Source organism: Pan troglodytes, chromosome 5, assembly GCF_028858775.2.
Source record: "Pan troglodytes isolate AG18354 chromosome 5, NHGRI_mPanTro3-v2.0_pri, whole genome shotgun sequence".
Lineage (NCBI taxonomy): Eukaryota > Metazoa > Chordata > Mammalia > Primates > Hominidae > Pan > Pan troglodytes.
The window spans coordinates 16,411,117-16,435,921 of NC_072403.2; the positions used below are offsets into that span (position 1 = coordinate 16,411,117).

The 24,805-nt window shown below is 45.8% G+C and overlaps 1 long non-coding RNA gene and 1 pseudogene across 1 annotated transcript; both read right to left on the minus strand.

Moving 5' to 3' along the window:
- Positions 305 to 1,217, minus strand: LOC471854 (mitochondrial ribosomal protein L48 pseudogene; annotated as a pseudogene).
- On the minus strand, positions 8,331 to 18,198 carry LOC129144210 (uncharacterized). The gene is made up of 3 exons (XR_010157834.1): positions 17,801 to 18,198; positions 14,517 to 14,720; positions 8,331 to 10,760 (listed from the first exon to the last, which is right to left on the minus strand). It is a non-coding gene; the product is annotated as an uncharacterized LOC129144210 (long non-coding RNA).
- Between the last annotated feature and the right edge of the window lie 6,607 nt (positions 18,199 to 24,805).

The following is a 24,805-nucleotide window of genomic DNA, read 5'->3' on the forward strand; positions in this document are numbered from 1 at the left end:
TGGCTGGACATTTAGGTTGGTTCCAAGTCTTTGCTATTGTGAATAGTGCCACAATAAACATACGTGTGCATGTGTCTTTATAGCAGCATGATTTATAATCCTCTGGGTACATACCCAGTAATGGGATGGCTGGGTCAAATGGTATTTCTAGTTCTAGATCCCTGAGGAACTGCCACACTGACTTCCACAATGGTTTAAAAAAAAAAAACAGCTATTAAGGGCATTTTGGGAACAATTAGGAAAATATAAATAGGAACTATTTTATCATAGGATATTGAATTAACATTAATTTTCTTTTTTTAAAATACATGTTAGCAGCAGATTTGTATTAGACGGAGGATAACAAGGGTTAGGTAAGCAGTAACAAATGGCAAGTACAGCCATGCTACAGAGGAGTGAAGGCATTACTGGGTATGGGAATGGGCACTTATGAAATCTAAGGGTCAGGTCTCCTGACGAACTCTGACCACCCAGTAAGCTCTTCTCCTTGGCACGCAATGTGACCAGTGCTGGCATGAAAGGGTCTACAGTAGCTAGTTCAACTCAGCCAACCGTTCTTCCAGTTCTGGTCGAGCTTTGAATCTTCCCTTGAAGTCTTCTTCAGTGTGCTCCTTCACTGACAATCTGACTCCTTCAGGAAGACTGCTTTGGATTATTTCCAAGAAAATCTCTGCAAACATAGCACTCAAACTGCTCATCTGAACCACTCGCTCATGGGTGGTAAGCACTGAGTCCAGGAACGTTTTGCTGCCTTGGTCCTGCAACCACAACACTTCAGTGGTTTTGGTTGGCATCACATAACTTTCCTCGACTTTAATGGAGAGAGAGTTGCAGAAGTTGTGAACATACTGGGCATAACTCTCTGCCAGGGTCATGTCATATGCAGGCAGGTGAATGTTTAAAACCCCATATTCATCATCTGTCCCCAAATTAATGAGTTTCACTTCCACTTTTCGCTTCTTCTCGGGCTCTTCTGCTTTAATTAGGTGCTTGTACTTTCCAATGGCGTGGGTGGGCTTTGTCTTGTAGGGCGGACTGGTACTTAGTAGAATGCCACCTACAGAATAGATGGGCTTCTCTGCTGAAGTTCTAAGCCTTAAGAGTGAAAAGCCTTGCTTAAAAATGGTATTGTTCCTCAGGCACAGCACTTTTTCCAAGGTTCTGCTCATCCTTTGCTGCTGCATGGCCTCTAGCTGTGCACACCAAAGACCCACCCCCCCAACATTAATTTTCTTAGATGTGATAATGTTTTATGTCAGAAAGAAAATTTTAATCTCACAAGATACATGTGAAGTATTTAGGGATGAAGTATCCTGGTGTTTGCAACCAACACAGAGTACAATTAAACGAAGCGTATGTGGGTGTTTGTTGGACTATTCCTCCAACTTTTCTGTAGGTTATACTTTCTTTCCACATAAAAAAGGAAAAAATGTTGATGCTTATCTGGTGAATTTGGTGGTGCTCTTCACCAGTGATGAGTGAGGGGAGTTTGTCAGTAACTTATAATTGCTGCGCTGTCTTTGGATGGCTCTATTTTCAGTAATAATAGTAAACTGACACAGTGTGGGAGACTAAGGGCCCTGTGCTAAGCCATTCTTAATGCAATACTCCTCAGAACTGAAGCCACTAATAGAAATAGATTAGTTGTAGTTGTCTATTTTTTATCTTTTTGAGATGGAATTTTGTTCTTCTTGCCCAGGCTGGAGTGCAATGGCACAGTCTCAGTTCACTGCGACCTCCAACTCCCAGATTCAAATGATTCTCCTGCCTCAGCCTCCTCCCGAGTAGCTGGGATTACAGGTGCATGTCGCCACGCCCAGCTACTTTTTTTTTTCTTTCTTTCTTTCTTTCTTTCTTTCTTTTATTTTTAGTAGAGACGGGGTTTTGCCATGTTGTCCAGGCTGGTCTTGAACTCCTGACCTCAGGTGATCTGCCCACCTCAGCCTTCCAAAGTGCTGCAATTACAGGTGTGAGCCACCGCCCCCGGCCTGTAGTTTGCCTATTATCTGTGATTCTGTTCTCCTCTATTTGGATGGAAAACAAAGCACTAATGATGGATGTAACCTTTGTGAGCATTTTTTCACCATGAGCATTTATTCATTCAATGAATTTGCACTGGGCAGCTACAATGGCCTGCTGTAGTCACAGGGGATTCAGTGGACAGGATATGGTGCTTGCTATTATGGAGATTATATTCTGAGTAGAAGCATTAGAAACAAGCACTTAAAAAATCTACAAAGAGTGATTCTACTTACTCACTGCTCTTTTATTAACTCTTATTATATCTACCAGGACACAAGCTGAAGATGTTTACAATACCATAAAGCAGATGTCAAGATGGCTCCTGCAGGTCAGGCATGGTGCCTGATACCTGTAATCCCAGTGCTTTTGGAGGCCAAGGTGGGAGGATCAGTTAAGGCCAGGAGTTTGAGGCCAGTCTAGGCAATATATTAAGACACCATCAAGGAAGAAAGAAAGAAGGAAGGAAGGAAGGAAGGAAGGAAGGAAGGAAGGGAAAGAAAGGAGGGAGGGAGGGAAGGAGAAAGGAAGGAAGGGAAGGAGGGAGAGAGGGAGGGAAGGAGAACAGAAGGAAGGGAAGGAGGGAGAGAGGGAGGGAAGGAGAACAGAAGGAAGGAAGGAGAGAAAGAGAGAGAGAGAAAGAGAGAAAGAGGAAGGAAGGAAGGAGGGAAAAGGAAGGAAAGGAAGGAAGGAAAGGTAGGAAGGAAGGAAAGGTAGGAAGGAGGGAAGGAAGGAAGGAAAGGACGGAAAGAGGGAAGGAGGGAAGGAAGGGAAGGGAGGGGAGGGAAGGGAGGGAGGGAGGAAGGAAGGAAGGAAGGAGAGAGAAAGAAAGAAAGAGGGGAAGGAAGGAAGGAGAAGAAAAGAAAGAAAGAAAGAGAAAAGAAAAGAAAGAAAGGAGGGAGGGAGGGAGAAAGAAAGAAAGATTAGTCCAGCATGGTGGCAGTATATGCCTGTAGTTCCAGCTACTCAGGAGGCTGAGGTGGGAGGATCATTTGAGCCCAGGAGTTGGAGGCTGCAGGGAGCCATGATCGCATCACTGCACTCCAGCCTGGGCAGCAGAGCAAGACCATGTCTGGAAAAAAAAAAAAAAAACTTGCAGTCCCCCATTATTTCTAGTCTCCTGGTATCCATACCCTCATTTAGTCCCCTTCTATTAGCCTGCTCAATAAATGTCAGCTTATTTTTGGAATTTAAAGTCATAAGAATGGAAATGGATGAAGTGACTTACGGAGAAAACATGGATAGAAGAAAGCTCCAAAATCTGAGCCCTTGGGACTTAGTCCATTTGGGCGGCCACAACAAAAGACCTCAGCCTGGGTGATTTATAAACTGCAGAAATGGATTGCTCACAGTTCTGGAGGCTGGGAGTCCAAGATCAAGGCACTGGCAGATTCCGTATCTGCTGAGGCCTCTGTCTATTACACAGATGGTGCCTTCTATGTGTCCTTACATGGCAGAAGAGCCAAGGGAGGTCCCTTGAGCCACTTTTATAAGGCACTAATTCTGTTCATGAGAGATAAGGAGGACCCCGCAAGAGAGACTAAGAGGGAGCATCCAGAAAGGTAGGGTAAATATCAGGAAAATATGATGTCTGGAAACCAAGTAAGGTAAGTTTTCTAAGGAAGAGAGAGAGAGCGAGAGGAGATTAACTTTCAAATGCCATTGAGAGTTGCTAGGAATAACAATTAAAATGAGCAATGTGGAGGTCATCGGTGACCTTGATTTAAAAACAAACAAACAAACAAAACAAAAACCATTCTGCCGAGGCACGGTAGCTCATGCCTGTAATCCCAGCACTTGGGAGCCAAGGTGGGAAAATTGCTTGAGCCCAGAAGTTTAAGACCAGCCTGGGCAACAGAGTGAGATCCCGTCTCCACAAAAAATAAACAAAATTAGCTGGGCATGGTGATGCATGCTTGTAGTCCCAGCTACGTGGGAGGCTGAGATAGGAGAATCGCTTGAGCCCAGGAGGTTGGGGCTGCAGTGAGCCGTGATCACGCCACTGCACTACAGCCTGGGTGACAGAATGAGACTCTGTCAAAAAAACAACTCACTGGGCGCGGTGGCTCATGCCTCCCAGCACTTTGGGAAGCTGAGGCGGGTGGATCACAAGGTCAGGCGTTTGAGACCAGCATGGCCAACATAGTGAAACCCTGTCTCTACTAAAAATACAAAAAACTAGCCGGGCATGGTGGCCGGTGCCTGTAATCCCAGCTACTTGGGAGGCTGAAGTAGGAGAATCACTTGAACTTGCAGTAAGCCGAGATCACGCCACTGTACTCCAGCCCAGGCAACAGTGAGAGACTCCGTCTCAAAACAAAACAAAACAAAACAAACAAACAAAAACTTGTCAGTAGTGTTAAGAGAAAGAACCTCTTTGGAATGCGTTAATGAATGAGAAAACATAAACTGAAAGCAGTACCTAGACACATCATTTTGAAAGAATGTTGCTATAAAAGGAAGGTGATAGATGAGGTAGCAGACGGAGGGGTAAGTGGAGTCAGGAAGGAATCGTTTTTGGGATGGGGGAAATAAGAGTATGCTTTATGAGGATTAGTATAATATGGTAACAAGAGGAAATTTTATAGCACAGGGGAGGGACAGAATTGCTAGAGTGATGTCCGTGAGTAGGAGAAGGTTGGATGGGATCACGGGCTTTGGGAAGAGGGTCAATTCATCCACACCAGCAAGGGAGAAGGGAGCGTATATGGGCACAGAGGTAAGTGTGCTGGTGGGAGCTTGTGGCACTTGTGATCACTTTACTCTTTACCAACCTCCAGAACTGTGAGAAAATAAACTTCTGTTGCTTAAGCCAAAAACAAAACAAAAAAAGACACCTCTTATTACTGGTTAGATGACTGTGTTTGCTGAATCAACTGAAAAGCTTTGTCTGAACAACCCCCTACAGGCTGTCATTTGGCGGAGAATGTGAGAGCCTTCGATAAACTTATCCGGGACCTCCCTGTCGTCTTCTCACTGAAACCTGGCTCCCTGGGACTCGGCCTTCCCTGAGCATCTCAAATGGTGTTTTCTCTCCTATAACCTTTGTGCCACTGAAACTAGGGGTGGAGTAGGTCTCTTCCTCATTCCTCATCACTGCTTCAAACCATCTTCCCTTTCATCTTCACAGATACATCCAGCTACAAATCTCACGCCATTATCAGACTCTTCCACACATTTTTCCACTTCGTAAGCAGTCATCTGCTGGGGTCACACCCCCATTCCTTGTAGAGATACACTGCCACTCTAGGCAATACACTTCTGCCCCAATTCCTGGTGATTTCAATGTCCACTTAGACGACCTCTCCTCCAATGACCCCCTTGTCCACCCTACCTCAGCGGCTCACTTCTGTGGCCATATCCTTGACGTTGTTGCAACCAAGTAACAACAACCCTGACATAACATCAATTGCCACAACTCACTCTCCTCCTCACCACCATCTTGGCATTCTCCCTCTCATTTCTCCAACTCCAACAATACTTTGACCCCATTGGGACTTCACTTATGATCCTATCACCATTTTGCTTCTTTCAATGCTACCATATCCATTCTTCCCTTCTTATTCAGCTAAATTCTGTGGTCAGTTATTATGACTTCTTGCTTGAACCCTGAGCTCTCTTGCCCTCTTCTCCGTCATTTCAGGCAGCTCCACCACAACCCTGATGAAATCCAACTCTGCCTGTTCCACGCTTGTCCCTATAGAAAAGCATCCAACCCTGCAGAATGTTTTAAATTTGTGGTCACTCACCTATGTGGGCCTTGTTCATTCTCCCTGTTTCCTAGAAAATTATTTCATCACTTATTCCTCCCCAAGCCTGTAAACACCCATCCTCCTGTCAGCTGTCACTGTCAGCTGATAACATGCACGCCACTTCTCTGAAAACAGTAAAGTGGCCAGGCATGGTGGCTCATGCCTATAATCCCAGCACTTTGGGAGGCTGAGGTGGGAGGATCACCTGAGGTCAGGAGTTCGAGACCAGCCTGGCCAACATGGCAAAACCCTGGTCTCTACTAAAAATACAAAATTAGCTGGGTGTAGTGGCACGTGCCTGTAATCCCAGCTACTCGGGAAGCTGAGGCAGAAAACTTGCTTGAACCTGGGAGGTGGAGGTTGCAGTGAGCTGAGATCATGCCACTGCACTCCAGCCTGGAAGAAAATGAGACTCTGCCTCAAAAATAAAATAAAATAAAATGAATAAAATTAAAAAATAGACTTGTGACAATGGAGCATAGTAGCTCTGGTGCATAGCAGTTGATTAAAAAAATAGTAGCTGCGATTTTTGTACTTGCAATGGTTTATGTTATTCAATTAATCAACCAGGATTGAAAACCAGGTATCGGGTGGGCCAAGGAAAAGGTCAGAAGAGGTGCCGTCCACAGAGACAAATCTGAGCAGAGGTTTGAATGAGGGGAGGAGGGAGCCGCAGCTGCTTGAGGGGGCTGAGGGGTCTGGAGGTGGGGTGGGGCAGGGGCGATTTAAGGGTGGAAGAGAGCCACAGGCACTGAGGTCGCCCGCTCCACGGCTCCACCTGGTGGAAATCATCCTTGCAGAGCTCAAGCTACAGACAAACCCAAGGAAAAAAGATTTAATACTCAAATATTGCAGCCAATACTTCTGTTATAAATGTTTAAATGTTTTTAAGGTAGTGGTGTTCTTCTAATTAGTACTTGTCTTTCGGAAGTACACATTTAAATTTTTTTGCACCTTTGTTCTTAGATCGTTTTGCAGCATCAACTTTTCTCCCTGGGGTTCCTGAGCCCCCTTTTCTCCAGCCTCGGAGGCAGAATATTTGTGGAGTCGAATCAGCCCTGCTCAGTAGTCCAGCAAACTCTTTTCTTTTTAAACTAGTATCTCTGCAAGCAAACTCTTCTTCCACATCCCACAACCCAACTCCTCATCCCCACAAACACAAAGGCACCTCGCACCACGCCTTACTGCTGCTTCTCGGCCCCCAGCGCACATTCCCTTTGCTCTGCGACACTGCACCTGGGAGCTCCACAGCCGCACTTCTGCCTTGCCGGCTGGCCTGGGTTCTATTCTGGCGGAGGTTTGAAGGCAGTAGGAGGAGGGCAGGACTGCCTTTTTCTGGTTTGAGCGCTGTCCCTGCAATGGCGCTTCCCCCTCAGCAGCAGCTGGTTCCAGCCTCCGTTTCCCCTCAGCGCTAACGTCATTGCTCCCCCTAAACAGATCAGCAGCAGCCGTGTGCCCTTCTCGGAGGTCTGAGCCCCAGCTTCATAGGGCCATGTATTAGCTTCCTAGGGGCTGCCGTAACCAATGATCAGAGATGGTGTCATTTAAAACAATAGAAATGTATTCGCTCACAGCTCTGGAGACCAGAAGTCAGAAATCAACATGTTAGCAGGGCCGTGCTCCCTGTGAAGGGTCCAGGGAAGAATCCTTCCTCGCCTCTCTCCTGGCTTCTGTGGTTGCCAGCAATCACTGGCGTTCCTTGGCCTGTAGCTGCAATACTCCAAGCTCTCTGCCTCTGTCTTCGCACCATGTCCTTCCCCTTGTGTCTTCTGTGTCTTTCCATGGCCTTCTGATAAGAACACAAGTCACTGGATTTAGGGCACACTGTAATCTAATAGAACATCTTTTTTTTTTTTTTTTTTGAGACGGTGTCTCACTCTGTCGTTAGGCTGGAGTGCCCTGGTGCGATCTCGGCTCACTGCAAGCTCCGCCTCCCGCGTTCAAGTGATTCTCCTGCCTCAGCCTCCCGAGTAGCTGGGACTACAGGTGACTACAGGCGCCCGCCACCACGCCCGGCTAATTTTTGTATTTTTAGTAGAGACGACGTTTCACCATGTTGGCCAGGATGGTCTCTATCTCTTGACCTCGTGATCCACCCACCTCGGCCTTCCAAAGCGCTGAGATTAGAAGCGTGAGCCACCGCGCCTGGCCTAGTAGAACATCTTAACCTGATTACATCTGCGAAGACCCTATTTCCAAGTAAGGTCACTTTCAAAGGTTCCAGGTAGATGTCAATTTTTGGAGAGCTAAGCTGGGATACCTCCGTTCCGCTCCACAAGGCTGTTCTCCCCACATGGTGTCTTGTCCTCCAGGGCCTCCTTCTACAGCAGGATAGCCTTGCAGAATCGGGGGAACAGGTTTGAAAAGAACAAGCCCAATGTGCAAGCACCAATTAAGCCACTACTTGCATCATGATCTGGTGTCCTATTAGCCAAAGCAAGTCACATGAATGAGAATGAGCTTTTCCTCAAAGCATGAGAAACTAGGCCAAAGCAAACAACAAAAGGATCTTAAACACACACACACACACACACACACACACACACACACACACAGAACTTCTCTTTCTCTCCTTTTATTTATTTACTTGACCACATCATCTGCTAAAACGTTAAAAGCAAATAAGATGCATTTTCCATTTTGTGGTTTTAGAAAAATTTACATTATTACAAAAGTAGTACACTCTTACCTGTGAGTGTAGGTGATTCATTGTACGCAATGCAGTTCTGCTCAGAGCATGAAACAGGCTGCAGGGAATTACAAAAGCAATTTCATTTACAATAGTATCAAAAAGAATAAAATACTTGGAAATAAACTTAACCAAGAAGACAAAAGACTTGTAAGCTAAAACTTTAAAACATTGCTGAAAGCACTTAAAGAAGACACAAATAAATGGAATGACATCTGTGCTCATGATTGGAAGATTTAGTTTTGTCAAAATGTCAACACTACCCAAAACAATCTTAATGTAATCATTTAGCAAATGATTATGGTTATGATTTCATATTTGTTGGGGGCATAAGAAAATCATATGCATTATGATTACATTAAGCAAACTTAATGTAATCCCTATTAAAAATTCCAATTAAAAATTTATCCTAAAATTTATGTGGACTCTCAAGGGACCCTGGATAGCCAAAATAAGCTTGAGAAAGAAGGACAAAGCTGGAGGCATCACACTTCCTGATTTCAAAATATATTACAAGACGAGAATCGCTTGCCCGGAAGCGGAGGTTGCAGTGAGCTGAGCCTAGATTGTGCCACTGTACTCCAGCCTGGGCAACAGAGCAAGACTGTCTCAAAAAAAATTTTATGTATGTATAAATTTTATGTATACATACATAAAAATTTTTATACATACATAAAATTTTTTAGATAGTCATATATGGTAACAATAATCAAAACAGTGTGGTACTGGCATAAAAACAGACACATAGACCAATGGAATAGAAGAGAAAGCCCAGAAGTAAACCCTTGCCTATATGATTGAATGACTTTTTACATGGGTGTTGAGACCATTCAATGGAGAAAGGGGTCTTTTCAACAAATAATATTGGGAAAACATGAATGTCCATATGCAGAAGAAGAAAGTGGGACCCTTACCTTACACCGTTTGTAACAATTAACATAAAATAGATCAAAGACCTAAATGTAAGGCCTGAACTATAAAATTTCTAGAAGAAAACATAGAGGGAAAGCTTTACAATGACATTGGATTTGACAATGATTTCTTGGTTGTGTTACCAAGAGCACAGGCCACAAAAGTAAAATAGATAAATGTTTTGTTTGTTTGTTTGAGACAGGGTCTTGCTCTGTCACCCGGGCTGGAGTGCATTGCCATAATTATGGCTCACTGCAGCCTTAACCTGCCAGGCTTAAGCAATCCTCTCATCTCAGCTTCTCGAGTAACTGGGACCACAGATGCATGCCACCACACCTGGCTAATTTTTCTGTGTTTTAGTAGAGGCAAGGTTTTGCCATGTTGCCCAGGCTGGTCTCAAACTCTTAGGCTCAAGCAATCTACCCACCTCAACCTCCCAAAGTGCTGGGATTACAGGTGTCAGCCACCAGGCCCAGCCATAAAATAGATAAATTATACTACATTAAACTTAGAAACTTCTCTGCATCAAAGGACACAATCAACAGAGTGAAAAGGCAACCAATGGAATGGGAAAAAAATGTTTGCAAATCATACATCTGATAAGGTGTTAATATCCAGAATATAGAAATAGCTCCTACAACTCAACAACAACAACAAAAACAAAACAATCTGATTTAAAAATGTGCAAAGGAGTGAGGTGCAGTGGCTCATGCTTGTAGTCCCAGCTACTGGGAGGCCAATGTGGGAGGATCACTTGAGCCCAGGAGTTGGAGACCAGCGTAGGCAACACAGTGAGTGATATAGCTTGGCTGTGTCCCTACCCAAATCTCATCTTAAATTGTAGTTCCCATAATTCCCATGTGTCATGAGGGAACCAGTGGGAGGTAATTTAATCACAGAGGCAGGTCTTTCCCGTGCTGTTCTTGTGATAGTGGATATCTCACAAGATGTGATGGTTTTATAAAGGGAAGTTCCCCTGCACACACTTTCTTGCCTGCCGCCATTTAAGATGTGACTTTGCTCCTCCTTTGCCTCCCTAGCAATGTGGAACTGTGAGTCAATTAAACCTCTTTCTTTTATGAATTACCCAGCTTCAGGTATGTCTTTATGAGCAGTGTGAGAGCAGACTAATACAGCGAGACTCTGACTCAAAAAAAAAAGAGAGAGAGCAGAGGACTTGAATAAATATTTCTCCAAAGAAGATAAACAAATGACCAATAACACATGAAAATATGTTTCCCATCACTAATCACTAGGGAAATGCAAATCCAAATCACAATGAGACACCACTTACTGTGTGTGTCTCCTTTTGTTTTCTTTTTTCCTTGGGCTGCATCTGGGTCCTGGTAATACTCCTTCCATTGCACAACTAATTCAATGTTTGAACTCTGGAAAGGAACACAAGTGGATATAAAAAGTTTAAAATTTGACATTGATAAAATAGTTGGAAATGTGCATGCAGTAGCAGCAGATTCTGGTACCCTGCATCCTGCCCCTGGGCTTGGCTCTAATTTCAGCTGCTGCTATGGTAGACAGTTCCATGAGAGCTCGGCTGCCTGCTTGCCTCAAGCCTATGCTCTACAACTCTGCTTTTCTGCCTTCTCCAAATCATGCGAGCCTCCGAAGTACACCATGGTGCACCAGATGCATGGAATTAATGCATCTGGTGGCAATCTTCCCACGACAGAGGATGAGAGCCAATGACAAATGTCCCAGCTCCCAAATGCTGGGAGGAATTCTGTACACTTCTTAGAGGTGCTGGTGGAATCAGCCCCTGTTGCTTAGAGCAGCAACCTGGAGAATGGCCATATAGTTAAGCTCCTTTTACTCTAGAAAAAGATAACAAAAGGTTGAAAGCAATTACCAAGCAATTGAAATCTGAGTATGAATGCCAGAGAACCTCTTTGGAAGTGTACAGAGAAACTCTCTTTTGCATTGGGAGGCCAGAGAAAGCGGAGGACCAGGGCTAAGAATTAATCATCTGAGACCAAAGAAGGTGACACTCCCAACCATGCCAGATCTGCTGTGTCAAGTTCAGGGCCCTTATTGGGGAAGAATAGGACTGTGACATATGGGATGCAAACATCTGTGTTGATGCCCTACCCCTTGAAATTCTAGTTTCCTCTAGACCCTCCAACCCCATAAATGTGGGCTATCCCTCCATAGCAAGAGCCAGCCCACCCCCGGCCCCATTGCTTGAAGACAATGCAGAGGCCTCTTCCCTTCAAGACACTTGTGCCCTCCACCCAGGATGAGCCCCAGCTTCTTTCCCGGATACTAGTATAGGTTTAAATTCCAGCATCACCCAGCTGAGGTTGCACTGGGCCTTATAAGGGAAGAAAGGGCTTAAACTCAAAGAGAGCTGATGACCCAGCTAACAGGTACCAAAAGTGTCAAGGGGTATGAATAAGACTGGATTCTGGGGGTACTTGGTCAAGGGGGCCAGAACATAAATGTGGATCGGGGAGAGTCTATTGACTGGAGAGCCCTGGCCAAAGATATAGGATTTAACCCCCCAGTAAAGACCCCAGGAGATGGTGTACATTTGGAACTAGGATGACATAGTGAGTTTGGTGCCCTCCACCCCACCCCCTGCAAACCCAAAAGAAATGTCCACATCCTAATCCCTAAAACCTGTGAAGGTGACCTTATTTGGGAAAATGGTCTTTTCAGAATTAAGGATCTTGAGATGAGATCATCCTGGATTATATGGGTGGGCCCTAAATCCAGTGACAAGTGTTTTTATAGGAGACCCATAGATAGATAATGGAGAACAGGGGGAAGGCCATGTGAAGGCAGAGGCAGAGACTGAAGTGATGTGGCCACAAGCCAAGGAATGCTGGAAACCACCAGAAGCTGGAAAAGGCAAGGAACCGATTCTCCCCCTAAAGCCCTGGCGGGAGCGTGGCCCTGATGACACCTTGACCTCTAGGACTGTCAGAGAACAGTTTCTGTTGTTTTTACACCATCCAGTTTGTGGTCATTTGTTACGGCAGCCACAGATGCTAGTACAGATGGCTTTCGGACCATGGAAAAAGAGGATGCCCATGCTAGGTAATGTTAAAATGTCAGAAGTGCCAAGTCAGACAGTGGATTAAGGGATTGTAAGACTCAGGGAGGTGTGTATGATCAGTGAAGTGCTATCCAAGACCAGATCACTTACCAGATATTTATGCTCCACAGGAAGGCTCAGAGAAAACATCCTCCACCAAGACGTAAAGCACCCACATCACTCGGAAGCTCAGTGGTGGCTCTACTCTGCCAGCCTGGGCAGACAGTTGGAAAGGTTCAACAGAGCTGGGCTTACTGATAGCAAGTGGGATTACAAGACCCTAAAATAGGAGAACTACGTGGTGGCACGTAATCCTCAGAAGCCAGGTGGAAGCCATGACCGCAATCAGGGAAAAGCTCAGAAAAGCAGCTGAGGGAGCCTGGACCACAGAGAGCTATGGAGATAGTTCATAGAGGACCACATCCCTAGCAGCAAAATACACAGGCAGACAGGGGTGCTTCTCAACCTGTGTCATAGGAAGAAATCCAGGATGGATAATCAGCAGACTGAGGATGGGTGCTCCTACAAAAGTCAGGACCACCTGCCCAGTTTCTGAATATGCGCCAGATTTCAAACCCTGAAGCCCTTGACTGGGAGGAGGGCCAGGTATCTAACAGAAAGACCCTGTAACACCCTGGCAAATGGGCACAGTCATGATTTCCTGAGTCCTTCTGAAAGGGGACCTAAGATCTCACAGAACTGTTCACCAGGGAAGGGGAAATACTCAAGTATTTGAAGGATTTTGGAGGACTGTTAGAACAGGGTCAGAAGTGACATTGATACCCTGAGACCTGCCACAGCATTGCAGCTGCCCGCACTCTGCTTCTGTGGGGCACATGGTGACCAGGTGATCCATGGAGTCCTGTCCATGGCATGGTGGCTCACAGTGGATTCAGTAAGACTACAGGCCCACCGGCAGTCATGTCCTCAGTCCACAAATGTATAACTGGGGTAAATATTCTCAGAAGTTGGCATAGCCTCCCCATTGGGTCTTTGGCCTGTGGGGTGAGGGCATTCCATGGGGAAAGCCAAGTAGAAATTTCTGAAATTGACCCTATCCACTCTGCCAAGATAGCAAACAAAATAGATATATTGTGTGTACTTCATCTGGGGGGCGGAGGGGACCATAGGAGGATGAAGAGGGCATTATGAGATGCACACAGGGAGACGGAGGGAGATGGCCAAAATTGGTGCTACCCGTAAGAATCTAAAACATGGTGGATTGGTGCTCCTTGTAACATCTACATTTATTTGTTTGTTTGTTTTGAGTCAGAGTTTCGCTCTGTCACCCAGGGTAGAGTGCAGTGGCATGATCTCGGCTCACAGCAACCTCCACCTCCCAGGTTCAAGCGATTCTCATCCCTCAGCCTCCCAAGTAGCTGAGGCTACAGGTGTGCACTACCATGCCTAGCTAATTTTTGTATTTTTGTAGTAGAGACAGAGTTTCACCCTGTTGGCCAGGCTGGTCTCGAACTCCTGACCTCAGGTGATCCACCTGCCTTGGCCTCCCAAAGTGCTAGGATTACAGGCATGAGCCACTGTGCCAAGCCATCCATTTCATTAACCAGTCTGGATCATGAGGAATCCTGGTTTGTCTTGGGATAGTAGATTATGCAACTCAACCAAGTAGCAGACCCAAATTGGGCCAGATACGGCACGCTGGCTGGAAGAGATGCATGCAGCCTCAAGTACATGGTATGCAGCCATTGATTTTGCATTTGATTTTGATTGTGTTCTTTTCTATCCCCATCAGGAAATATGATCCAAACCAGTTTACTTTTCATTCATTCTTCTTCTTATTTTGCAGTTCACAATGCACATTCACAATTTTGTCCCAGGGCTAAGTTAACTCTCATGTCTCTGTCATGATACAATAAAGAGATTTAAACTCTGGGGACCTTGTGCAGAACATCACAATGATCCACTACATAGTAGCCTTTCCTAAGGGTCACTGAGTACCTGATTTGCTGACATGGGATCCAGAGTAACAGTGCCTAGGACATTCTAAAGAGAACGAGGTGAGGCAGGGGGCGCATAACCAGGGGACCTGCTGATCCCGACCATACACTTCATCACCCAAAAAGCTACTGACCTGATGGGAGTTGAGATGAACCCCTGGGTTGCCACTATGCCTACAGCATGGGGATGACACCCCACAGGGCCAGGCACTGTCCTTCAACATGTGGAATGTACTTTGCCCTTTATATGGTTCCAAAGTATTTCAGTGATACTGAATCAGAAACACGGGGCTAGTATCTTCCTCTACTGTTTCCAGTTTGTAGCTTTTGATGGTGATCTGAAATGACCGCCCAGCAGGAAAGTTAAATGAAGAGCTAGTACATTACATGCAACACAAATCATTGTAATTCACAAGTTAACCTGCAGATGGTGCCATATTATTGCTGTCTCTTTGTTGATCTTTTTTAAAAAAATTACCTCCCTGACCCCTGTGGGTCCATATCTGTTTGGTTGTGACAAACTCATGAGGAAAGACCACAGTCACTGAGTCCCAAAACATTTGGAGTTGAATTTTTACTAATACTGTCTGACGTGCAACCTTCCTTCAAGAAAAAAAAAAAAAGAGATGCTCAGGACAAATAGCTAATGCATGTGGGGCTTAAAACCTAGATGGCGGGTTGATAGGTGCAGCAAAACACCATGGCGCACATATACCTATGTAGCAAACCTGCACGTTCTGTACATGTACCCCGGAACTTAAAGTTAAAAAATGGAAAATAAAGCTTAAAAAAAATTGCTATCTAGCCCTTCACAGAAAAAGGCTGACTCCTGCTTTAGGAGAAAGCACAAAAAAGGAGGTAAAAATAAACAGTGCAATCAGACTTCTGTTGGACCCTAAGAGTTTAATTATGGAAGGTGCAGGGGGAAAAAAACAGAAGAGGAAAAGAGAGCTAAGTGGAAAAAGTCTTTGAAAATTTAGTAGGGCCAGGTGCGGTGGCTCACGCCTGTGATCCCAGCACTTTGGGAGGCTGAGGCGGGTAGATCACCTGAGGCCAGGAGTTCAAGACCAGCCTGGCCGACATGGTGAAACCCCGCCTCTACTAAAAATACAAAAATTAGCCGGCTGTGGTGGTGTGTGCCTGTAGTCCCAGGTACTCAGGAGGCTGAGGCAGGAGAATCTCTTGAACCTGGGAGGTGGAGGTTGCAGTGAGCCGAGATCATCTGGCCACTGCACTCCAGCCTGGGCAACTGAGCGAGATTCCGTCTCAACAACAACAACAAAAAATCTGAAATCCAAAATGCTCCAAAATCTGAACTTTTTGAGCACCAACACGACGCCACAAGTAGAATATTCCACACGTGAGAACCCTAATACAAACTTTGTTTCATCACAGATTTAAAATGTTATATAAAATTACCCTCAGGCTATGTGTATAAGGTACATATAAAAAGCAAAGACCAATTCTTGTGTTTAGACTTGGGTCCCATTCCCCATGATATCTTACTATGTATTTGCAAATATTTAAAAATTTGAAAAAATCTTAAATTCAAAACACTTTTGGTTCCAACCATTTCAGATAAGGGATACTTAACCTGTAGTACAAAAATGCACTTTATAAATTTTTTTCTTCAATTTTTAAGTTCAAGGGTACACGTGTAGGAGGTGCAGGTTACCTAGGTAGACGAATGCCATGGTGGTTTGCTACACAGATCATCCCATCACCTAGGTATTAAGCCCAGCATCCATTAACCATTCTTCCTGATGTTCCCCCTCCCCCTACACCCCTGATAGTTGCCCATTGTGTGTTACTTCCCCCCATGTGTCCATGTGTTCTCATCAATCAGCTCCCACTTAAAAGTGAGAACACGCAGTGTTTGATTTTGTTTCTGTTGGTTTGCTGAGGATAATGGCTTCCAACTCCATCCATGTCCCTGCAGAGGACATGATATCTCATTCCTTTTTATGGCTGCATACTATTCCATAGTGTACATGCACCATATTTTATCAGTCTATTATTGATGGGTCTTTATCAGTATCATTTGGGTTGATTCCATGTCTTTGCTATTGTGAATAGTGCTGCAATGAACACACATGCATATGTATCTTTATAATAGATTCATATTTTATATGAATTTATAATAGAACGATAATAGAATAATATAACAGAATGATTTATAATAGAATGATTCATATTCCTTTGGGTGTATACCCAGTAATGGGATTGCTGGGTCAAATGGTATTTCTGCCTCTAGCTCTTTCAGGAATTTCCACACCATCTTCCACAGTGGTTGAACTAATTTACACTCCCACCAACAGTGTCAAAGCATTTTTCTCTGCAACCTCGCCAGCGTCTGTTTTTTTGACTTTTTAATAATAGCCACTCTGAGGGGAGATGGTATCTCATTGTGGTTTTGATTTGCATTTCTCTAACAATAGTGATGTTGAGCTTTCTTTCATGTTTCTTGGCCCCATGTACGTCTTCTTTTGAGAAATGTACTTTACAGATTTAAGACTCTTTAAACTTGAAAACTTTTGATTTAAAATTTTTTACTTTTTTTTTTTTGAGACAGGGAGTCTCGCTCTCTTGCCCAGGCTGGAGTGCAGTGGCTCGATCTGGACTCACTGCAAGCTCCGCCTCCTAGGTTCACGCCATTCTCCTGCCTCAGCCTCCCCAGTAGCTGGGACTACAGGTGCCCGCCGCCCCGCCCAGCTAATTTTTTGTATTTTTAGTATAGACAGGTTTCACCGTATTAGCCAGAACGGTCTCCATCTCCTGACCTCGTGATCTGCCCACCTCGGCCTCCCAAAGTGCTGGGATTACAGGCTTGAGCCACCACGCCCCGCCAAAGTTTTTTATAGTTTTTATAAGTGACCCCACTTCCACCAACCCTCACCTTTGGACGCTGGAAACAGCTTTGGAGATCTGCGTTTGCACCCAGAGTTCATCCCTTACTAGGTTGGCGCCCTGCACTAGAAACCTCCATTTCTATTCTGTAAAAGTGAAGCAATAATGTCAATCTAATTGATGGAATGAGGAATAAGCTAATCCATACAGGCAATTTACTTAGCAATTATAGAAAATTAATGAAAGTTTCTCTTCCCTTGTCTTTACACTAAAACAGGGTGGACTGGGCACAATTTAACCCCTCCTGAATAACACGGATGTTTTTGAGATGAGTAACTTTGCTTTTTTTTTTTTCAGAGGTGTGGAAAAGCAGAGAAGCAGAGATGCTTCAGAAATTGCTTTGTAAAGTTGAATATGGATGTAAATAGGCAGCAGCTGCTGCCTCCTCCTTTCCCAAGACTCAGCTCCCATTTCTAGTAGTTTTAGAATCCAAGAAACTCTAGACCTGTGCCTTCCCTCTAAATGACAAGGAGTAATAGAAGATGAGGCTAACAAGGTAAAGGTAGCTCACCTTTGTAATTCCAGTACTTTTGAGAAGCAGAAAAATTACTTGAGAGCCAGGACTTCAAAACCAACCCGGGGAACAGTAACACCTGCTCACTCCCAAAAACGTAAAATGTAGCCTGACAGAGTGTCCAGAGTTAGTGTGTTCGTCTCACAGGCTTCACTCGCAGATCTTTGTGGTGAGCATTACAGCTTATAAGAATATATACGTGGAGATTTTCATTCCCCCATCCAAACTTACTTATTTTTTGTTAAGTTTAATGACCTGCCTGGCCTGCAGACATGAACCTACTTAAACTTTCACAATAAGCACTACAAAACAAAGAAAACACAAACCCAAACGCAACAAAACTTATTGTAAAAAACAAACACTTGCACACAACACAAAAAGTACTGCAGCTGGTTACCATTACTGGATCCCGCAGCCTGCTTTTATGCTCTTATCTGGCCCCACCCACATCCTGCTGATAGGTTCATTTTACAGAGAGCTGATTGGTCTGTTTTACAGAGAGCTGATTGGTCTGTTTTACAGAGAGCTGATTTGTCCATTTTGACAGGGTGCTGATTGGTGCATGTACAATCCCTGAGCTAGACACATAGTGCTGATTGGTGTATTTGCAATCCTCTAGCTAGACATAAAAGTTCTCCAAGTTCTCCACAGATTAATTAGACACAGAGCACTGATTGGTGCTCTTACAAACCTTGAGCTAGACACAGGATGCTGATTGGTGCATTTACAACCTTTAGCTAGACACAAAAGTTCTCCAAGTTCCCACTAGATGAGCTAAACACAGAGCGCTGATTGGTGCATTTACAAACCTTGAGCTAGGTACAGGGTGCTGATGGGTGTGTTTACAAACTTGAGCTAGACACCGAGCACTGATTAGTGCATTTATAATCGTTTAGCTAGACAGAAAAGTTCTCCAAATCTCCACCAGATTAGCTAGATACAGAGTGCTGATTGGTGCACCCATGAACCCCAAGGTAGACAGAGCGCTGATTGGCACATATACAATACTCCGGCTAGACATAAAAGTTCTCCGAGTCCCAACTCTACTGAGGAAGCCAGGTGGCTTCACCTAGTGGACCCACCACCAGGGCCGTGGGCGGAGCTGCCCTCCAGTCCGGAGGTGTGCGCCCGCACTCCTCAGCCCTTGGGCAGTTGATGAGACCGGGTGCCGGCGGAGGAGGGGGGCGCCCGTTAGGGGAGGCTTGGGCCGCCTGGGAGTCCAGCGCCGGGGACTCGGGCGTGGCGGGCTGCAAGTCCCAAGCCCTGCCCCGCGGGAAGTGGCTGAGGCCCGGAGAGAATTCGAGCGCGGCGAGAGCGGGCCAGCAGTGCTGGGGGACCCGGCGCCCCCTCCGCAGCTGCTGGCCCGAGTGCTAAACCCCTCACTGCCTGGGGCCGGCAGCGCTGACGGCCCCTCCCAGTGCGGAACCCGCGCCCGCTGGGAACTCGCACTGGCCCGCGAGCGCCGTGAGCAGCCCCGGTTCCCGCCCCGCGCCTCTCTCTCCACATCTCGCAAGCCACACCTCCCCGCAAACACAGGGAGCAGGCTCAGGCCTCAGCCAGCCCAGGAAGGGGCTCCTACAGTGCAGCGGCAGGCTGAAGGGCTCCTCAATCTGGGCCAGAGCAGACACCGAGGCTGAGCAGGTACTGAGAGCGAGCCAGGGCTGCTAGCACGTTGTCACCTCTCAGCATGGTGGCACACACCTGTGGTCTCAGCTATTTGGAAGGATCACTTGAGCCCAGGAATTAGAGGTTGCAGTGAGCTGGGATGGCACCACTGCACCCCAGCTTGGGTGTCAGAGCAGCAAGACTCTGTCTCTGAAAAAAGATAAAAATAGACAGATGAATTGTGCCCAATGGCCCTAGATGTAGGGCCTCCACTATACCACATATGGGATGGGGGCGTGAGTCACAGAATAGCATCCTTTCTGGAGTGTCCTGGCGGAGACACATGTTCTCATAGTGTAGCAGCGGAGTTACCTGTTCCTCACTTCCTGCTTTTGATGGTTTTGCTATTTTTCATGTCTGTTTTTCTAATGGTTCTAGCACAGCTCTTACTAAGTCAAGTCGAGAAGCTGGCCCAGTGGCTTCCATCCCTTCGCTCTTCCTCCCCACCCGGCAGCTCCGTGGGGCAGTCAGGGGCATGGGCCCGGGAGCTGCCCTGGCTGACGTGAAAACAGGCTCCTTCCAGTGTGAAATGGGGCCAGTAATCCTTGCCGCCCCTGCTCTTAGGAGGGTTGTGTGCAGTGGCTGTTCCCTCCAGGTTTTCCAAAGTGCCCACGGAGAGTGAAACGGTGAATGAATCTAAGCCAAGGCACCATGTAGGGTCAGTGGATCACAATAATTAGTGGTGAGATGTGCCTGAAGATACAAAATGTGTCATTAAAACACACACAGGGGCACCATGGCTCACATCTATAATCCCAGCACTTTGGGAGGCCAAGGCGTGCAGATTACCTTAGGTCAGGAGTTCGAGACCAGCCTGGCCAACATAGTGAAACCCCATCTCTACTAAAAATACAAAAATTAGGCGTGGTGGCACATGCCTGTAATTCCAGCTACTTTTGTTGGGTGGTGGGGTGGCGCTGAGGCAGGAGAATTGCTTGAACCCAGGAGGCAGAGGTTGCAGTGAGCCGAGATTGTGCATTCCAGGCATTCTAGCCTGGGTGACAGAGTGAGACTCGATCTCAAAGAAAAACAAAAAACAAAAAAAAACTAGCTCCACCAATTTTAATGGCTTACTAATTTTAATGTTCTTGAGAAAAACCACGTCTGAGTTGGTTCCCTCCTTTACAAAATGCAGATAACATTTTTGTTGTTTTTTTTTTAAGAAGGGGTTCTTGCTCTGTCACCCAGGATATAGGCCAAGTGGCGTAATCATAGCTCACTGCAGCCTATAACTCCTGGCCTCAAGCGATCCTCCCACCTCAGCCTCCCAAAGCATTGGGTTACAGGCATAAGCCACTATGTCCGGCCGATATTATCTATTTTTTCAATTAAAATTTTTATTTGCGGATAACTGTAGATCCAATTGTAAAAAGTACTACAGAGAGATTCCATGTACCCTTTACCCAGCTTCCCGCAGTAAAGACAAGTTTGCAAAACTATCATACAATATTGCATCTAGTATATTAAAATGTACATAAACTACCAATTTTATTCAGTTTCACTGTTACTCATGTGTATTTTGTTCTAAATAACTATATCGCATGTGTAGGTTTGTGTATTTACTTCCCCAGCCATGACCACAAAGAACTCTGACCCCTCCTGTTGCCCTTTTACAGCCACACCTACCTGTCTTCATCATGACCCCCCTCAATGCCTGGCAGCCACAAATCTGTTCACTTCCAAAACTTTGTATTTTCAATAATGTTATATACATAGAATCATATAGGCGTGTGGGATTTTTTTCCACTCTGCATACTTCCTTGGAGCTTCATCCAAGTTGTTGCATTTATTGTGAATTTGTTCCTTTTGATTGCTGAGTGATAGTTTGTGGTTTGGATGTACACAGTTTAACTATTCATTAAAGGACATTTGGACTGTCTCCAAATTTTGGGCTATTATGAACAAGACCCCTATGAATATTCTTATATGGGTTTTCATGTTAATGTACATTGTAATTTCTCTGGGATAAATACCTAAGAGTACAATTGCTAGGTTAATATCTATTTTTATAGTTCTTGGCGAGCAATAAATTGAATGAGATCGTGTATGTAAAATCACTCATCTGACTTTTTTTTTCATTCCTCAACCTTCTTCCTTTCCTTCCTTTTGATGACGTTTTGGTCATAGGTTTGTGCTAGGATGAAAGTCTTGTTTAAAAAGAAAAAATGAGAGGATGGACTTCTTTTTGGAAAAGATGTAATGAACAGATGCCATTGAGACCTGTTAGGATTTTCTGTCCTTAAATTTCTTTCCACAGATTTTCAGAGCTTGAGTCACTTTATAATTTCAGAGAACACATCTTCATCACCTGCTGTGGCGTAGTGACTTTAATCTAGATGATCTTGCTGGCAGCTGTGCTGGATGAACAAGTGTCTTCTGTTTTATAGGCAGCATCGTCACAAACACTGTCAGGTCAGGAAAAGAAAAAGAAACACACACCACAGCACTTTATTCCAGGCAGATTGAAAAATCTGCATCTGCTTTCCTGACCCTAACTTTCTTATTTTTTTTTTGGAATCTCACTCTGTCGCCCTGGCTGGAGTGCAATGGCACAATCTCGGCTCACTGCAACCTCCGCCTCCTGGGTTCAAGCGATTCTCCTGTCTCAGCCTCCCAAGTAGCTGGGATTACAAGCACCCACCACCACACCTGGCTAATTTTTTGTATTTTTAGTAGAGATGGGGTTTCACCGTATTGGCCAGGCTGGTCTCGAACTCCTGACCTCAAATGATCCACCCACCTCGGCCTCCCAAAGTGCTGGGATTATAGGCATGAGCCACTGTGCCTGGCACCTTAACTTTCTTATTGGGCATAAAGGGTAATTTTACATGTCAACGACTCGGCGGGCCATGGAGTGCCCAGATATTTGGTCAAACATTATTCTGGGTGTGTTTGTGGGGGTGTTTCTGGGTGAGATTCACCTTCGAATTGGTAAACTGAGTAAAGCAGATTATCTTCCTAATGTGGATGGATCTCATCCAATCAACTGAAGACCTGAACAGGTAAAAAAGAGGCTAAGAGAGAATTTTGCCCCTCCCGGCTACTGATCTTGGACATCAACTGTCTGAGTTGCCCTGTTGCCCAGACTGGAATGCAGCGGTGTAATCAGAGCTCACCTGGGATCAAGTGATCCTCCCACCTCAGTCTCCTGAATAGCTGCACCACAGGCATGCCACCATGCCTGGATAGTTTTAAACTTTTTGTAGGCCAGCTGCGGTAGCTCATGCCTGTAACCCCAGCACTTTAGAAGGCTGAGGCAGGCGGATTATTTGAGGTCAGGAGTTCCAGACCAGCCTCACCAACATGGCGAAACCCTATCTCTACTAAAAATACAAAAGTTAGGCATGGTGGCTCCTGCCTGTAATCCCAGCTGCTAGCAGAGGCTGAGGCAGGAGAATCACTTGAACCCAGCAAGCAGAGGTTGCAGTGAGTTGAGATCATACGCACTCCAACCTGGGAAACAAGCCCAAAAACTCCAAAAAAAAAAAAAAAAAAAAAAAAACACAACCACACACACACACACACACACACAGAAAAGACACACTCCAGGGACAGGGGCTCAGACTTTCCAAATAGTCCTCGCAAACTTATGCTTTTCCAGGGCTGCTAGTGTGTCCAGAATTGGTCGGTGCCCGGTTTCACCGACTTCAAAAATGAAACCATGGGCCCTTAACAGTGAGTGTTAAATTTCTTATAGGCAGCGTGTCTGGAGCTCGCTCCTTCCAATGTGTTCACTTTTTTTCCTTTTGGTGGGTTATGTAGTCTTTCTAACTCAGAAGTGAGGCTACAAACTTTCACAGTGAATGTTGTAGCTCGTAAAACTGGCACGTCTGGAGTTATGTCTCAGTGAATTTGTGGGCTCACTGGCTTCAGAAGTGAAGCCACAGACCTTCATAGTGAGTGCTATAATTCACAAAAGCAGCAGAGACCCAAAGACCAAGCAGAAGCAAGACTCATCACAAAAAAAAAAAAACAAAAGAAAAAAACCTACCATACAGCAAAAGAAGGTTACAGCTTATTATTACTGGAAGCTCAAGGCAGCCTGCTTTTATTCTCATCTGGCCCCACCCACATCCTGCTGATTGGTCCATTTTACAGAGAGCTGATTGGTCTGTTTTGACAGGGTGCTGATTGGTGCGTTTACAATCTCTGAGCTAGACACAAAAATTCTCCATGTCCCCGCTAGATTACCTAGATACAGAGTGTTGACTGACGTATTTACAAATCGTGAGCTAGTCACAGAGTGCCGATTGGTGTATTCACAATCCCTTAGCTAGACATAAAGATTCTCCAAGTCCCCATCAGATTAACTAGATACAGAGTGCCGATTGGTGCATTCACAAACCCAGAGCTAGACACAGGGTGCTGATTGGTGTGTTTACAAACCTTGAGCTAGAGACAGTGCTGATTCGTGTATTTACAATCCCTTAGCTAGACATAAAGGTACTCCAAGTCCCACACCAGACTCAGGAACCAAGTTGACTTCACCCAGTGGGTCCTGCACTAGGGCCGCAAGTGGAGCTGCCTGCTGGTCCCGCGCTGTGCGCTTGCACTTCTGCACTCCTCAGCCCTTGGGCAGTCGATGGGACTGGGCGCTCTGGAGCACAGAGTGGCGCTCGTCAGGGAGGTTTGGGCTGTTGGTGAGGCTCAGGCTTGGCGGGCTGCAAGTCCGGAGCCCTGCCCCGCGGGGAGGCAGCTAAGGCCCGGCGAGAAATACGAACACAGCAGCTCCTGGTCCAGGTGCTAAGCCCTTCACTGCCCCAGACTTGCGAGCCGGCGGCCGCTCCGAGTGCGGGGCACGTTGAGCCCACAACCCGCCCGGAACTCGCGCTGGCCCGCAAGCGCTGCACGCAGCCCCGGTTCCCGCCCGGCTTGTCTCTCCACACCTCCCCGCAAGTTGAGGGAGCCGGCTCCGGCCTTGGCTAGCCCAGTAAGGGGCTCCCACAGTGCAGTGGTGGGCTGAAGTGCTCCTCAAGCGCTGCCGGAGTGGGCGCCCAGGCCGAGGAGGCGCTGAGAGCGAGCCAGGGCTGAGGGCTGTCAGCACGCTGTCACCTCTCACTGGTACAGCCCCCTCATCTCCAGGCTTTTTCCCTTCTCACCCGTTTCGCGTGCCTTTTAAGATGCGGGATCTTTCTTCTACCTGACTTAAGACTTGGTGACCTCTTTGTTAATCCAAGTCCTTGATCTCAGGAAACCCCCAAGATCTCCATTCACTCTACTCATCCTAGGCTTAGGTACCTGACCCCTCAGTGCCAGCTGTGTGACTGTTTCCTGAATCCTACTTCCAGTCTGTGGTCTCATGTTGCTTCTACCGTGCTTTAAAGGACTGCCAACGTG